General features: G+C 35.8%; 1 non-coding gene across 1 annotated transcript; it reads right to left on the bottom strand.

Moving 5' to 3' along the window:
• Positions 1–11801: 11801 nt before the first annotated feature.
• On the bottom strand, positions 11802–11908 carry LOC128284906 (small nucleolar RNA R71). The gene has a single exon (XR_008275325.1). It is a non-coding gene; the product is annotated as a small nucleolar RNA R71 (small nucleolar RNA).
• Positions 11909–18943: the final 7035 nt, after the last annotated feature.

The raw sequence follows: 18943 nt of genomic DNA, 5'->3' as shown, positions 1-18943 counted from the left end.
ATCCATTTCTCATTTGCCACACCTCTATCAATTCTCTCTTTAATATTTGTTTCTGGCAAGTTTCCACGCTTCCATTTGAACCACACCCCCATGTACCCCATGTCCATTAATTGACATTCATTAAGAACTTCGCAAAAAGCTTCCATGCTTTTTTCTTCCCTCAGTTGACCTCAACTTTTTTCAAAAGAATACATTATTTCATTAAAATCGCCACACACCAACCAATGATGGTTTTGATCTTTACCCAATTGCCTTAATAGATTCCATGAGGAGTTCTTATTCTGAACATAAGGCAAACCATAGAATCCAGTAAATCTCCACTCTTCATTGACATTTTTCTCCTTTACCAATACATCAATATGATTTCTTGAAAAATTTTTAAGAGCTACAGTAATTCCTGTTTTCCATGCCATACAAATTCCCCCTTTAGAACCTTCTACTCCTACATCAATTCCATTCTCAAAACCACATCTCCTCCGAATTTTTTCCATGCGCCTTCTGTAACACCCCGAACCCGAGACCCTCGCCGGTGTCGGACACGACGGGTTAACAAGCCAAGATCACATGTTTTGCCCACCAATTTGACATTTCCAGTCAGGCTGGAAGACTGCGTCACCTTCGCCTTAAAAATCATATCTCGAGTTTCAAAACTTGGAAACTGGTTTCGTAAATTTTCCCTGAATTTAGACTCATATATCCATCCATGGATTTATTTCTAGAATTTTTGGTCGGGCCAATTGGTACAGTTTATTAGTTAAAGTCACCCATGTTACAGGGATCGACTGCTCTGACCTTCGAGCGGTATAACTTGAATATCTCTCTGTACAGGGCTTTAATGCTGGTGCCGTTTGCTTCTAATGAAACTAGACTCAAAATGGAATCTGTACATATAAGGTATGTCTCCTAATTCATTCTGGATAATTTATAGTAAATTTTTAAAGTTGCGACAGGGGTCCCAGAAACCGTTCTGGCCCTGTTTCACAATAGCTTCAATATCTCTTAACATGTAACTCCTATGACCATTTCGTTTCTTCCATATGAAAATAGACTCATCAAGGTTCATTTACATATCTTATTCACTATTTAATACCATTCCTACGAATTTTGGTGATTTTTCACATTCACGTCACTGCAGCTGGCAGCATCTGTTTTAAGGTAGGTCTTACCTATTTGGTAGTCTCCATGAACCAACTAGTCTTGCCATACATAGGTTCATATATGATCATTTTAACCATGCCAATGGCTGATCATGTGACCAACATTCCCATTTCCAATCCATAGCCACATCATGACACCAAATATATACATACAAACCACAAATAGTCTAAGTTCATGCTTCCTTTTTACGAGCCATTTTCGCATGGCCGTATACATATACATCACCACATTTTTAAACTAACAGGGTAGTCCTATACATGCCATTTCAAAGTTCAAACAAAATTTATACCAAAATAGAGGCGTTGATAGTGTGGATGACTTGACTTTATTGATCCCGAATCCGATTGCTATCGAGTGAAATCTATAAAACAGAGAGCCAAAGTAACGGGGTAAGCATTTTTATGCTTAGTAAGTCTCAAGGAATATAATCAACTCTAATTACAGCAATACATTCACATAGCCAAATGCATCATTTCATTAATACACATTCTTACTTCACACTTCATCATTATATACTTTCACGAAGTATCAATCAAGTCAATAACTGAAATTCATTAGTCGATTGAGCGAATGTTGCTCAAATGTGTCGACTTTCCAATGCACATATAAACGTACCTTATTCTTTGGGCTTTTCGGGTGTACTAATTGAATTTATTACAGCAACCAACACTCACCTCCAGCCCAAGATTCTTCGGAATATAACCGGATATAACCATGTGCACAAATGCCTTGGTCTTAGCCGGATATAGCCACTTGCACAATTGCCTTGGTCTTAACCCGGATATAATTTCAGCATAATTGTCTTGGGCTTAGCCCGATATCATTCAATTTCTCATGTACACATACATCAATAATCATTGGACATACATATTTCATTTTCACATTACTAAGGCTCAAACGCAAATATAATCACAAGCATATTCGCCTTGGGACTTAGCCCGGTAGAATTCAAATACTCATACACACATAATCAATAATCAATACACATCCATACTTTATTTCACATAATTCAAGTAGGGTCACTTCTTGAGGACTTACCTCGGATGTTGTCGAACGGCTTTTTCGGCTATTCGATCACTTTCTCCTTCCCCTTGTCCAATTGTGGCCCTCTAAGCTCTTGAGCTAATTCAAACAAATTCAATTTATTAAAACCTCATTGTGCTAGCTTATGGCCGAATATGACAAGGAGTTTAAATGGTCATATGGCCACCCTTTAGCTTGAATACACAATGGTCATGCACATTTTATACTACATCAAGCAATTCAATACAATTTATTCGAGCATCAAGGAAATGCTAAGGCCTTCAATAGGCTACCCAAGGCCGAATATTCATGTACATGTTGAGGCCAATTATGCACTTAATACCTCACAAAAACAGCATGCATTTTACTAGTTAATGCTTTGCATATTGTGGCTCAAAACTTATAATATAGCATCAAGCACTTATATGTGTGCTAGGCGAATTGTGCTTGCAATTTCACAATTATTCTTCAACATCTTCTTCTTTAAACAAACTTATTCATCACTTCCTTCATAACCAAAACATCATGTGCAAACATATATATACATATATGAGCATGGCGAATTTCAAGGTGTCCATAGCCATCCAAAACACAAATTTTAACTAACATGCAAGAAGCATGAACCATGCTCATGAATGCATCATGGCGAATATGACAATCATGCTCCTTTTCAACTTCAATCATGATAAAACAAAAGAAAGCTCAAAATCTTACTCAAGAGTAGACAATCCATCATTGCATGCATCATCATCAAGCTTCACACTTAGCATGCAATGGCTTTATCACCATAACAACTTTGGCCAAATACCATTTCCATGGCTTAACAAAGATTTGAGCCATGGCTAACATGCACATCAAGTTAGCAACCAAAACATGCATGAAACTCCTAACACAACCTCATACATACCTTAATCTTGATGCAAACTTAGCCAAATCTCCTTCTAGATCTCTTCCAACCCAAGCATGAAGCAAAAATCCTCCCCTTTTCCTTAGTATTTTCGGCCAAGAAGTGAAAATAGATGAACAAATTTTTTCTTTTCTTTCTTTAGGATATTCGCCAAGGCTATGGAGAAAGATGAACACTTTTTTTTGTTTCTCATCCTACTAACATTAATTTTTTTCCATACTCTTATTTTATTATTTCTAACATCATCCATTAGTAAAACATGTTGGGAACATGTTTCCCTTGCCCATAATTTGTCATGGCCGCCATCCACCTTAGGAAATGGGATAATTGACATGCAACTCCATTTATTTCACTTCATGCATTATTAGGCCACTTAAAATACACCTATCACATTTTCAAGTCCTAGCACATGGGTCCTTTCTTATAAATTTGCACCTAATTAATAAAAATCGAGACACGAAATATTTACGCATACAAATTCCACATACAATAAGCACGGAATATAACACCTAATTATTCTTGTGACTCGGTTTCGTGGTCCCGAAACCACTCTCCGACTAGGGTCACATTAGGGGTGTCACACCTTCCATCAATTTTGGTCTCTATAAAGAAAACCATCTGGGGCTTATGTTGCTTCAACAAATACCGAAGCCTTCGTGTTGCCCGTGAACTCTCCAATCCACGGACATTCCAGCATATGGTTTTCATTGTGCCCGGTCGGCATGCCTCTTGGCAGCCGCCGATCTATATTGGTGAAAATCATAACTCCGGGGGAAATATTCATCCGACAAAATTGTATTGTCTGTAGTTTGGCTTTCTTTGCCCTCATATTTCATTCTTTTTATTTCATCTTCACGAGATAATCCTAGATCATCTCCTTCAAAAGCAACCTCTTCCGCTTTTCTTTTCCTTAATATACTTTCACCATTATAAGCATCCACCCCTCTTTCTATCTTGATTCGTTTCCAACTCACTTTCTTTGTTGATTTCAGAATTCCTGTAGAGTTTTAATTGCCCTAATCACTTTATCTTCAGCATCTACTTTATCCTCCTGCATCTTTAACGCTAGCTCTTTCTCTGTGTCTTGTAAATTAGCTTGGGACATAATATTATTTTCCTCCACTTGTAAATTTAATTCAGGAAAAATCTCAGTATTTCTTACGTATAAACATTGGGGCTGCATCTTTTTTGAACTGGCATTAAACACTAGACTCTCTCTTTCAACTAATTTTAATTTTGCTTTAAATGCTAATGAAAAATGAGAATCAATTCTGATTTTGTTTCTTTCTTCAGCTGAAAATTCTTGGCAATCCGTGAGCCCATACCCCATCCTTCCACAACCGAAACAGAATGTAGGTAATTTTTCATATTTAAAAGGAGCCCAAGACTTACTTTGATTTTCTGTTGAAACGAAAATACCCCTTCGTAAGGGTTTTTTCACATCTAGCTTGACTCTCAGCCGACAGAACTCTCCATTTATTTCGGATTTGGAGACGCCTCCAAAAGTAACCCCTACAGCATGCATCAAATCTTTTTTATCAAATTCTGGAGAACATGGTCCAATCTTAATCCAAAAAAATGGATGAATTAAGTCGGATTTGACTTCTTTCTATCGATCTATTCAATCAATCAAGAATTACTAAATTTTTCCGGAATAGCCATGGCTGCCCCTCCATAATTAATTCCAAATCTCCTTCACTTTCAAACATGATCAAAAATAGATTCTGCCCTTCCAATTTAATCTCGAACTTCTTTCTTGTCTTCTAAATACTTTTCATCTGTACCCTAAAACTATCTGGATTATAGAATTTCTTCGTCCATATTGTGCACAATAAGGTAGGTTTTTCACTTGGTACCACCATAGAGCTTTTGACTGATAATTGGATTAATTCCTCCGCCAGTAGGGAGATCTCATCTCCTTTAAAACCCTCTGCGCCACCACTTTCCTCCATCCTAAGCCATAGAAATCTGTTCTCTCTAGGATACTAAGCAAAGCATTCTTGGCTAAGGTTTTTTCGATACATGAATTATGTAATTTTAATTTTGAAGCTTTATATGTTTTTTTGAGCTTATAATTAGTATAAAAATTATTTAAAATAATTTAAAAAATTAAAAACATATTAACTAATAAAATTTAAAATATTTATATGGAATTTATAATTCATTATTTACAATTTTTATAGAGAACAATATAACAATTTTAGTATCAAAATGTAATATTTAAATAGCTTATAATATACAATATTTTATACAACATTTAGAATACATTATTTTATATTTTTGTGAAAATGAATAAAATTTTTAAATAAATTTTATGAATAAATTTAATTTTTGTAATCAATACATACAACTAATGCACGACATAAAAAACTAGTAAATATATATAAACCCAAATTCAACATTCCTAAAGACGAATAATTTCATATTTTCTCGCATCATTCGTTTTTAATTTTGAAAATTTATTTATTTTGAAATTTTAGCCATCCTAATTTTGAAAATTCTTCAACATGTAAGAACAAATTTTGAATGGATTTGATTATTTATTGGCTTCAAATTTAGACTAAATTGTAACTATCCAATTTTCAATGGTGTTGAAAAAGGCAGTTTCGGGATTTTGTTTTCGTATATCAGAGTTATTATATTGGTGAATTAAATTTTAGATAAGTAATTTTTCCGAATTGATAGTTAATTAAGGTACAAAAAAATAATTTTAAAAATGTTATCATTGAAGGTTTTTAATTCGCCAAAGGCTTAAGGACTTATATAACAATTAAACTAATGTCTAAAATGGTAAATATACCATCTTAGAAACATTAATAGAGGGTAGGTGAATAGCGTATATATATTATAAAGAATATATTTAAATTATTTATATTATAAAATGTATAAAATAAAAATTAACGTAATGAAAAGAAAGGGAATTCATCTTTTTCTTTCATCCATGCCCGAATGTAGAATAAGGAAAAAAAAGAAAAAGAGAATTCAACTGTAACAGCCTGATTTTCAGTAGCGCCAAAAATAGTGATTTTAGAGTCTTGTTCTCTGACAATCGAGCATGTAAATATTATTAAATAATATTGAAGGACTTGTAATTCATGAGAAATGGTTAAATGGTTGAATTGGTGTAGCGTAAACTAATTTGTTTTTATCAAAGTGGCGGAGATGTTGGAATGGAACTTTATAAAAAGTTATATGAATGGCTAAACATGTTTTGGACTACTTTTGTGCAAATTATAAGTGTGCATGAGACACCAAATGAGCTAATGGTTTGGGTTGGCATAGAATAGGAACCAAATAGCCTAAACTGTACCAAAACAAAGTGATGTGAGTCTCAAGACCCAATTTCAGACCTATGAATGTGATGGGCTAACATTATCTCAAGGCCTAACAACAATATCAAAGGCTAAGCAAATCAAATCAGGGTTCGATCAAATACAAGATTCAAGAACGAATCTTTTCAAGGAATGGGGGAATGATACATGCACGAATGGGGTAAAATTTATTAAATTCCATTAACCGAAGTTGCCAATTTTCAAGCTTGAAAAATCAGTAGACTTGTGATGACTTTTTGGATGGGATCCTGATAAACCGTAATTTATACATATTTTCACCCCATGGTTAACGCATTTTATGGATGATTCCCCATTAGAATTGGTGAATTCGATGCTCCTAATGCTTTAATTTCATCTTTTATACTTAGGAGAGCATAGGAGAGCGAAAGGAACGAGAAACGGGTCAAAAACGGAGAAAATAGGCCAAAGTACGAAATCAACACGGCCTGGACATCCTCACACTGGTAGACCACACGGTCGTGTCAATTTGGCAGGCTCGAGCACTGTCTGAAGTAATCGCACACGGGCGTGTCACACGGGCGTGTCCCTGCCGAGCCCAGGTTGAGTCCAATTCGAAAAAGGCTAATTTTGAGGGCTCTTAGGCATTCCAAAGCCTATAAATACACCCTAGAGGAGGAAGAAAAGGGACACACAGAATAGGGAGTAAGGAATTACTCCAAGGAAGCCGATTGATTCATCTCAAAAGCCGGATTCATTATCAAGACTGAAGATCTCTCCTCAATTTCCCCTTCAGGAGTTTTGGGTTTTCTTTATGTTTTATATTCTTTATTATTCTGAGATGTTTTCTTATTTAGTTATAAACTAAATCCCCTAAATACCTAAGGGGAATGAAACCTAAGACGAATCTTGTTATTATTTTCTGAATTGCATGATAAATATTTGACTTGCTCTTAATTATGTGTTCTTAATTCTTGTTTTGATATCCCAGGATACTGATTCAAGATAAGCTCTTATTCAGAGGAGGAATAGACCCTGTCTAAGAGTACATTTTCCATAATTAAGCGGAGTTGTTTGCGCACTGAGACATAGGGTGACAAGATTTTGCTGGATTAGGGTGAAATCTAATAAGGGGATCTATAGATCGAGTTAATGCAACACTAGGGTCTTAATTAGAGAAAGATATCAATTATTCAATCTAGGGATTAGACGTTATTAGTCTTGAATAGGGATAATAACATAACTTAGGGATCTCTACGGAACAAGTTAAATGAATAAATCGTTCGATTCGGAGCCAGAATAACAAGTGCAGTCTAGGTGGATTTTTCTTTAGGTATTCTCTTAATTCAATCGATTTTCCCAAAAGCAATTCCCCAATTCTATTCTCTGTGAGTTCTTAGTTTAGATAATTAGTTAGTTAAAAAGAAAACCTCTTTATTCCTAGGCTAGATAATAAAGAGGCAGTTATTACTAGTACTTTTAGTTCCTTTGGGTTCGACAATCTGGTCTTGCTAAAGCTATACTACTATTCGATAGGTAAAATTGCCTATATCGCGATAATAGTTAGTTTCAAGAACGATTAATTATAAATATTGAAAACCTATCACGAAATCACGCGATCAAGTTTTTGGCGCCGTTGTCGGGGAACCAAGATATTAGGAACGCTCAATTTTTATTACTTTAGCCATTTATTTTCCTTACAATTTAATTTAATTTTATTATTATTATTTAATAATTTACTTTTCTTTCTCTTGGCAGGTTTTTATAGTTTATGACTAGAAGATACCCGTTAAGACCACTACTTTTTGACGAAGAAATCGATTGTACAGTTCGCAGAAACCAAAGAGAAATAAGGTGAAGCCTAAAATACATAGAAAACGAGCAAGAAGACGATACTCAACCCCCAACCGAAGAGATGGCTGAAAACCAAAACAATCAGCTACCTCCTGCAATTACGGCTAATCAAAATCCTGCTCCACGCACTATGTATGATTATGCTAAACCTTCTTTAACATAAACATAATCAAGCACAGTTAGACCTGTTGTAGCTACAAATACTTTTGAACTGAAACCTAACACAATTCAAATGATACAACAGTTTGTTCAGTTTGATAGTTTGCTGTAACACGCCTAACCCGTACCCGTCGCCGGAGGGTTAAAGAGTATTACCATACAAGCATGAAATTCCAGTTAACTTTATTTGAATAACTTCTGATGGCACACCTATAAAAGAGTCATCTCCAGGTAATGGGTATATTGATTCATTCTTAAGTTCGATTCACCTCAAACATTGAAAACATTAATCGAATATCAACCACACATTCACATTAACTATGTGGAATACATATAGTAACTTAACAAGCCATTTTCGCATGGCTATACATATATACAACATCAAAAAGATATATATTTAACAACAAAAAGTCAAGCCTATAATGCCATTATCAAAGTTTAACTACTAGTGTACCGAATGGGCTTAGATAGTGTGGACGACTTCAAATTTGAGATCCCCGAGATCGTAGCTAACGAACGAGATCTATAAAACAGAGAATTAAGGGCAACAGAGTAAGCATTTCTATGCTTAGTAAGTTTTAAGCATTTCAAACAATTAAAAAAAAACCTGTCATTAAAATCGAACATTAAGTATCACAAAATTTGAATTCAAATCGTAAATCATTTGGCCGATTATACATAAGTACACTAATTATAAGACCTATTGGCCGAATATATATATGAATACTCAAGAGATTTCCAGGACATTTTTCACTATACTATTTGGCTCATACAATTAAATTTAGGTATATACTTTCATATAACGATGGTCATCGACCGAATAGGCCATTCTCTTATTCGTAGATACGGTAATCATCCACACATATATATTCATATATATATCATTCTTTGATAATAATAATTCGCTTTAAAAAATCAATTTACATATGAGAACATAATATGTACCTGGCCATCTTAATGTATCATACATAATCAATAGTGGTTTCCTCGAATATTCGAATTCATAATCTTACTTGAATCACCGGCGTTAAGTCTGCTAGGTTTTAAAACCTGAATCCAGTTAAGAGCACAAAGCCTGCGGGACTTTAGGCCCGGATATATTCCAGTACGTAGCCTGCGAACCTCAAGTCCGGATATGTTTCCATCATGTAGCTTGCGGACCTCAAGTCCGGATATGTTTGCAAATATCATGCATTTTTAGTCATATTTGAACATATCTCATTCGACTTATCACTTTAGTAGTCATTTGTTACATTCGGATATAAGCTAAATATGCATATCATCATTCACTATTCGGCTCAAGAGTCATACATAATATCACATATTTATTTCACCATTCAAGCTTAAACCCAAAGTGACCATTAGACTATAAGTCATATACATGAATTATTTATCTCACAACCTAATTTAAGTACAAACCAAAAGATCGCAATTCACCTAATATACTCGTATAGAGGCATCATCAATTATATAATAAAGGAGACTACTCAAAACTTACCTTGGATATATTTGAACAGTTACGGATAGACTACTCGATTACTTTCTCTTTTCCCCTATTTGATTTCGACCCTTTTTGCTCTTAAGCTTGATTTAAAACAAATAGATTTATTCAATTACTTATCAATTAAGCAATTTAATTTAATACATGTATATCATATATTTAAGGTACAAATGACTTTACTAACTAGCTATTTAAACATCATACATATGCCCTACTCATGCATAATCGAACATATTACTAGGCTATAATCAACAACTACATTTATACCCATATAATAGATTAAAACTATCAAGGAACATTTTACTAACTTATTACCTTGCATATTCTAATTTCATAAACTAATTTACTTAATTTCATAAACTAATTTACTAAATCAATGTATAATAAATTTTAACTTAACAATTCCATAACCACACATGATTATCATATCTACCATTTTGGCCGAATACTTATAAGATTATCATTTTGTAAGTTTTCATACCACTTCCAAAGCCAAATATCATTATAAATTAAAATATACTTTCACACATCTATACAAGCTTACAAAACCACATTTGACTTCATATACCATCATCACTTATTTAGCAGAATATGCAAGATCAAACATATCTTTACAAATATATATATATATACCTATGTGACTGAATTTACAAGTTCAATTGGAACACCACATAAATACTTACCTATATGACCGGATATACCAAATTCATTATATCATTACATAAGTACATACCTATAAGACCGAATATACAAGGCTCAATATATCATCATATATGGCTAGTTATTACTAAACTCAAGCCACCATATTTTTATCCCTTAAGTCACACCCAAAAATTACATTCGGCACTTCTCATCCAAAATTTTACAAATCTTCAAAATCACTTACAAGCTCATTTATAAAACATATAAAGCATTAAAATAATTTTTCATCAAAAATCTAGCATGACCGATTACCTATTTTTCTCCCAAAATCCAAATTCGGCATACCCTATAAACCAAATACTAGCCTCAACTTTTAAGCTAAAATAACAAGCAACTTAACACATTAAACATAACTAACATCTTCCCCAAAACTTATCAAAAAATCACAAAATTTAGCACTTGCCGAATGGACACTTGTTCATTGATTCATAAATTTAGACCATGGGTTAGCTATGCTATGTATTTATCAATTTAATTTCACAATCAATTTCAAAGCAAATTTACATTACATACCTTTAAATGGAGATAACCATGGCTGAATGCCTTGGCTTCTTCTTCAAAAATTTTCTTTCTCAAATTCGGCAAAATGAAGAAAGAAGATGAACATCCATTATTTTATTTTATTCATCTATATTATTAAACATAAAGCCATTTAACTAATAATTAATTCATATTTTAATATAAAAGTATCATCATGGTCGACCACTATAAACAAAATGGATATTTGACCTGCAAGCCCAACCTTTTTATAACATGCATTAATAGGCCACTTTTAAATTTACCTATCACATTTCAAAATTTTCTCACATAAGTCCTATTTAATAAATTTCACATACAAATGACAAAATTAAAGCATGAAACTTTCACACATGCATGTACACATACAATAAGCATAGAATATAACGGTTAATTATTTTTATGACTCGGTTTTGTGGTCCCGAAACCACTTTTCGACTAAGGTCAAATTAGGGCTGTCACATTTGCAGGATGAAGATCTCAACGTTCACTTAGCAAACTTTTTGGAACTATGCGATACATTTAAAATTAATGGTGTTTCTGAAGATGCCATTTGACTTCGGTTATTCCCTTTCTCATTGAAGAACAAAGCTAAACAGTGGTTGAACTCGTTACCACGAGGTCAATTACTACTTGGGAACAAATGATCAAAAAAATTTTACTAAAATATTTTCCGCCGGCTAAAACGGCTAAATTACGTAATGATATCTCTTCTTTTATGCAGATGGATTTAAAAACTCTCTACGATGCATGGGAGAGATACAAGGACCTTTTGAGAATGTGTCCTCACCATGGGTTACCACTTTGGCTTCAGGTTCAAACATTCCATAATAGCCTGAATCCTTCGACTCGATAAATGGTTGACGCAGCTGCTAGTGGAACCATCAATAATAAAACACCTGAAGATTCTTATAAGTTCATAGAGGAGATGTTATTGAATAACTATTAGTGGAAAGTCATGAGGACAAAGCCAACGAAAACAGCTGGTGTTTATAACATTGATTCGGTCACCAAGCTCTCTCATCAGGTAGAACTCTTGGATAAGAAAATTGATGGGTTTCTTAGTTCTTCACAGGTTCACCTAGTAATGCAGTGCGAAGCAAGTGGAGGTAGAACAAGCTATTCAGAATACCAACCTTATTGCCACAACATGGATAACAAGCAATTAAATTACATGGGTAATAATCATCGACCTCAAAACAATCCATATAGTAACACTTATAATGCAGGTTGGAGGAATCTCCCAAATTTCTTATGCGGAAGCCAAGGAAATCAACGACCACCTTCGGGCTACCAATAGCCACCCTATCAACAAGAAAAGAAACCGAACCTTGAAGAGATGCTCACAAAGTTTATTTCAGTATCAGAAACCTGTTTTCAGAACACCGAAGTGGCATTTAAAAACCAACAAGTGCCAATCCAAGGGCTCGAAACTCAGATAGGCTAGCTTTTTAAACTAATCTCCGAACGACTACAAGCTAGCTTGCCAAGTAATGTTGAACCTAACCCAAGGGAACAGCTCAACGCAATTAATGTTCAAAATGAAGAAGGATTTGTTGAGCCTGAGCCAGAACCGAGGCAAGAAACGATGGTAAGCAAAGGTAAAGGTGAGGTAAATTATAATAAAATCAAACCAGTGACTGTCGAATATAAACCTCGTGTGCCATACCCCAACGCGACAAGGAAAGACCGTTCAGATGAACAATTTGGTAAATTTCTTAAACTCTTAAAAAAATTACAAATTAACTTACCGTTTATTGAAGCCCTATCGCAGATGCCAAACCTAATGAAATTTTTAAAGAAGCTTTTAGTAAATAAGCGGAAGTTGGACGAGGCATCGCATGTGGAGCTGAACATAATTTACTCAGCTATTCTCCAAAATAAACTACCCAACAAACTAAATTATCCAGGGAGTTTTACGGTTCCTTGCTTAATTGGTAGTTTAGATGTTAATAATGCATTAGCTGATTTAGGGGCTAGTATCAACGTCATGCCTTACAAAATGTTTAAGCAATTAGGTCTTGGGAAACCCAAACAGACTAGGATGAGTATTCAATTAGCAGATAAATCTATAAGATTCCCTAGGGGTATTATTTAAGATGTGCTAGTTAAAATCGATAAATTCATATTTCCTGTTGACTTTATTGTTCTAGATATAGATGATGATAGCAACACTCCTTTAATTCTAGGAAGGCCCTATTTAGAAACTGCTAAAATAATTATTGATGTTGGCACAGGTGAACTCACACTCCGTGTGGGAGGCGAAACAATCACCCTTCAAGCTCGCAGCTCTGGCAACACATCGAAAATTGAAGGTGATCGTTTAACCCATTCTACTAACACTGATAATATGGTACAACCTACTTTGCAGGAAATCAGTATGAAGAAAGCACATAAGTCATTCTCAGGCAGTAGTAGAGGATATATTCATGAAGATCGAAGGCTACAGATCGAGGAACTAGATGAATGGCGGACGCATAAATCGAGAACACATGATAAACCAAAACTATGCCAGAACGAGCTCAACACCTTCCCACATCAACTTAAGGTTACAGATAAAGTTGTATTAGATGCCGCAGATTCTCACATTGTCACTACCACACCAAATGAAGAAATCCCTCTTACGGTATTTAGCATTTTCCCATTCGATACGGTCGAGGTGAGTCATCCCAAGTTTGTCACTTTTAAGGTAAACAACATCCGTTTAAAACCTTATTTTGATGAGATTGATAGCGGGAATGAGGAGTATAAACTCCTCAAACCACCATGATCATTCAACGGAGAGGTAAGTCGAGCTTAGACTATAAATGAGTGCTTCTCGGGAGGTAACCCAGGCACTAACTGTATTAACTTCTTTAAAATTTAGTCTTCAACACCTAAATTACTAACAGAGCTCTTGAATAACAGGCTTTCCATAGAGACACGGCCAAACACACAGGCGTGCTTAGGGCCATGTGAAAATAGGGCAAAGATTTCTCCAAACACGGGCTACGATAAAACGCCACGTCCGTACGACATGGCCGAGGTCGAACCTGCCAAAACAACACGGGCTTGCGACATGCCCGTGTCTAGTACCCGTGGTTGAACCAGTTAAATTAACACGGGCGTGGACTTTGTATATACAGGCGTGGGAGAAGCGAACGAAGCTAGACACGGTCGTTTGACACGGCCGTGTGCACCCACACTCTCAAGGAACAAGGGCGTGAAATAAATGTCAGACGCGCCCAAATTTAAAATTCGCGAATCACACGGGGCTGAAATTAGGGAACATGGGCGTGTTACCTGGCCGTGTGCACCAAAATCTATAAAAACCCTGCACTATTCATTGTCTTCCCCACCCAAAAACCCTAACCCTAGCCGCTGCAAGTCCACACGACTTCCCTGCCACTCCCATGCACTGCATCCAACTTCATTTTTGCAGTTCATTCTCCATTTTCTAATGTTTGTTTACTTTTTTCCCTTTAATTGCGCTCATTCTTCATGTTAATTATCAGAGAACTATGCATTTTTCATGATTATTTTCATCTTTCTACCACATACATTTTATTCATAGAACAAGCTATTATCTTTTTCATGTACAAATTCTTATTCTTTATATGATTTCTCTACTTTATTTGATTAATTAGAAGTAAATATTCATGATCAGAACAATAGACATGCTCATGCCTTTAGTGTTAACATTTTTCATCCGTCACACATGTTGCATTCCATGAAATTCGTTGTCATTTTCACGCCATACAATTGATTGCTTTGATTAACTTGTTAGTCTTAGTAGTTGCTGAAATTATGATTGTTATTTATATTTTGTCTTCATTTTACTTTGATTGTTCCTCAAGATGAATTAATGGTTTTGATTGCAAGTACCATGTCATCTTCACGAGGAAAGAAAATCGCTTTACCTGCTTTCAAGAAACGGAAGGGAGCGTCATCTTTTGCGGGTCCAACTGCAGAAATTCGTCACCCTCTCCTACAGTTCTCCCGTAGGCCTCAGAAAGAACTTTTCCAAATATTTAGGGCCCGACCTTTAATTACGGGCCGCTACATGGACTGGGATACCGTAGGACAAGTTTAGTTGGATGATGCGATTCGGGCCCTCCTAACCGCCGACCCTTAGGAGCTGCTCTTTGGGATCATCGAGCCAACATACCTCGAGCTCACGATAGAACTATGCTCAACGTTCTATCTTCAGACCGTAACAACGAACTACGATGATCTCGGCACGGTCCAATTTTGCCAAGGCGAATTAATCCGCCAACTAAGCGTCCCAGAATTCGGTGTTGCATTGGGCTTATATACGGAGGAGTTCAAGGAGGAGAATGAACTACATGCTCTCACTCGCCACATACACTTCTCTCCCTCGAAGAGCTGCCACACTTTGGCCCCTGGCGCAGCCTCCTACAATCTTAGCCGTTCCAAGGCATCAGTTCTCCCACCATCCCTGAGGTTCCTATATGCCATTTTCGCTCACACGATTATAGGAAGGTGAGAGAGCACTGGCGTCGTCAACACTCACGACGCCTACTCTTTATGGTGTATGTCGCACGGGCACGTCATCGACCTTGCCTATTTCATTGCCCTCGCGATTCAGCACCAGACGGAGCGGCATAGGAAGGGGGTCATCTCCATCGGCCCCTACGTGACTCGGTTGGCTCGACACTTCGGGCTGCTTGACACCGCGGCCCAAGAATCATCCTTGACCCTCATTGGCCAGATGTCTCCACAAGGCATCTCGAGCATGCTTAGTATGAGGATGATCAAAAAGCGCCGAGGAATCTACCTTCCTCAATATCGTCTAGCCCAATATACCGAGAATGAGGCCTACGAGGACATTCCTGATGATGTCCCTCCACAGCACGAGGACCCACCGACTCAGCCACCACCACCCTCTCGTCCAGTTCATGCGGCGGCTTTATATGCTGACATCTCTGAGCGCCTGACTTGATTCGAGCAGCAGTGTTTTCAATGATTTGTAAACATTGATGCTACTCTACAATAGATTTGTCAGCACCTCCACATCTCATTGCCAATCCCACCTCGGGAACCATCTAGCGATGAAGATGTTTAAAAACATTTATTTATTATTTTATGTTTTCAATTTTTATTAAAACTACTTTTTATTTTTATTAGATTTTAAAATTTTATTTTTAATTATCAATTTCGATTATTTCTTTATGAGTAATTATTCTTCTTAATATCCCCTAAAAAGTTCCTGATCTTATCACAGTTATATAGAGCTCTTAAGCTCATCATCGCATCGGAACTAAAAACTCCACCGGGAAAAGTTCTCCACGACTGCCATGTCCTGATTGACCATGACCATAGCTACCACTAGATATAATATTCTTTTGGCGCAGGACTTATGGACTAATGAACCTCTTCCACCGCCGGAGTATCCTCCTCCACTCTCGCACAGATTACTCTCCAAAATTCCTGTTCCAGGAATTTTATACATTTTTCACTCAGAAAGTTTCACTTCTCTCCCTATTTTATTTTTACATTCTAATATCTAGCTTTGTACATTGAGGGCAATGTACATCTTAAGTGTGGGGGGTATTTATTTCATTACCAGAAAAATCCCTGAATGACTGCCTTGTTCTCTTGGAAAGCTCTCATATCGTATTTAGGATAAATTTTGATTGATTTATGATGATGATTGATATATCTTGAATTAAAACATAGGCATTTATGCATTGATTGTTTAAACCTCAAGACATTAGAGAATCAAGCATGATAAGTTGATTTTTAAGAATTTAAAATTTTAGGTTGTTTCCCCAAAATTAGGTATTACTTTGTGTTAGAATTCACAAGTTTTAAACATCAAAAAGCCATAATTTTTGTGAGTCTTTTGAGCATCTATTAATTCTTTCGTGCTCACTTTTATTATTGCTTTGAGTGCATTAATATCGAACTGTTATTCTAGAACTTGCTTGATTATGCATGTCAAGACCACACCATTTGATTTGATATGTCAAAATGATTAAGGCACTTAGGATTAACCCACTCATGCCATGAAAAGCCTACCTCCACGATTAACCCCTAGTAAAACCCCTTGAGCCTAACAAGCCATTTCTTGTATTACCCTTAATATTAACCCTTAACCCATTATTGTTGAAATCCCCTAAATTAATCTCTATTTTTGTCAAGATTTGAGTTGAAGAAATTACTTAGCTATGTCTTGTTCTTAATAGTTAGTCTATGTTATTTAACTTGTTCTTAAAAAAAAATGTATACACATTAGTAATTCTATATTCTGAGAAGAAGCCCTATTATACGCAAGTGATGATTAACCTTTTTTCTAGTTAGGAAAATTTTTCAATTCAATCTCGATTCTAACCCTTTCTTTCAGCTTGTGACTACGCCCCCTAACCAAGCCTCGTTACAGCCTTCTAAAGACCTTTTGATTGATGTTTCATCTTAAATTATAGTGGTAGAGATTTGCTTTTCGTGCAAGCCTATGGTAATGACTTTTCATTATTGACTATTGAGTGCTTCATTTATTGTCCTTAGACACCTCGAGTGATTTGAGTGAATATTTAATGAGGATGTGAAACTCTGTGATATTCTGAATCAAAGGTAATTACTTAGATGATGGGAGACTCCTATGTTTGCATGATTAAATGCTCAACTTGTAATGTTTGAAACTTTTATGTTCTTTTTGTTGAATTCTCAATGTATGATTACCTTTGGATTATTTTGAGATATTATCGATAGAAATTATAAGTTGAGAAGAATTTATTTTGATTATGAGTTGAGAATTTTGCTTGAGGACAAGCAAATGCTTAAGTGTGGGGGTATTTAATAAACAGTAATTTATATATATTTTCACTTCATGCTTAACGTATTTTATGGATGATTTCCCATTAGAATTGGTGAATTCGATACTCTTAATGCTTTAATTTTATGTTTTACACTTAGGAGAGCATAGGAGAGCGAAAGGAACGAGAAACGGTCTAAAAATGAGAAAATAAGCCAAAGTACGAAATCAACACGGCCTGGACATCCTCACACGGGCAGACCACACGGTCGTGTCAATTGGCAGGCTCGAGTACTGCCTAATCGTACAAGGGCGTGTCACACAAGCGTGTCCCTACCGAGCTCAAGTTGAGTCTAATTCGGAAAAGGCTAATTTTGAGGGCTCTTAGGCATTCCAAAGCTTATAGATACACCCTAGAGGAGGAAGAAAAGGGACACACAGAATAGGGAGTAAGGAATTACTCCAAGGAAGCAGATTGATTCATCTCAGAAGTCGGATTCATCATCAAGACTGAAGATCTCTCCTCAATTTCCCCTTCAGGAGTTTTGGGTTTTCTTTATGTTTTGTATTCTTTATTATTTTGAGATGTTTTCTTATTTAGTTATGAACTAAATCCCCTAAATACCTAAGAGGAATGAAACCTAAGACGAATCTTGTTATTATTTTTTGAATTGTATGATAAATATTTGACTTGTTCTTAATTATGTGTTCTTAATTCTTGTTTTGATACCCCAGGATACTGATTCAAGATAAGCTCTTATTCAGAGGAGGAATAGACCCTGTCTAAGAGTACATTTGTCATAATTAAGCGGAGTTGTTTACGTGCCTAGACATAGGGTGACAAGATTTTGCCGGATTAGGGTGAAACCTAATAAGGGGATCCATAAATCGAGTTAATGCAACCCTAAAGTCTTAATTAGAGAAAGGTCTCGATTATTCAATCTAGGGATTCGACGTTATTAGTCTTGAATAGGATAATAACATAACTTAGAGATCTCTACGGAATAAGTTAAATGAATAAATTGTTTGATTCGAAGCCAGAATAACAAGTGCAGTCTAGGTGGATTTTTCCTTAGGTT

The sequence above is a fragment of the Gossypium arboreum genome, chromosome 11, assembly GCF_025698485.1.
Source record: "Gossypium arboreum isolate Shixiya-1 chromosome 11, ASM2569848v2, whole genome shotgun sequence".
NCBI classification, from domain to species: domain Eukaryota; kingdom Viridiplantae; phylum Streptophyta; class Magnoliopsida; order Malvales; family Malvaceae; genus Gossypium; species Gossypium arboreum.
The sequence above is the reverse complement of the archived record's forward strand: the minus strand, read 5'-3'. Positions and strand labels throughout refer to the sequence as shown.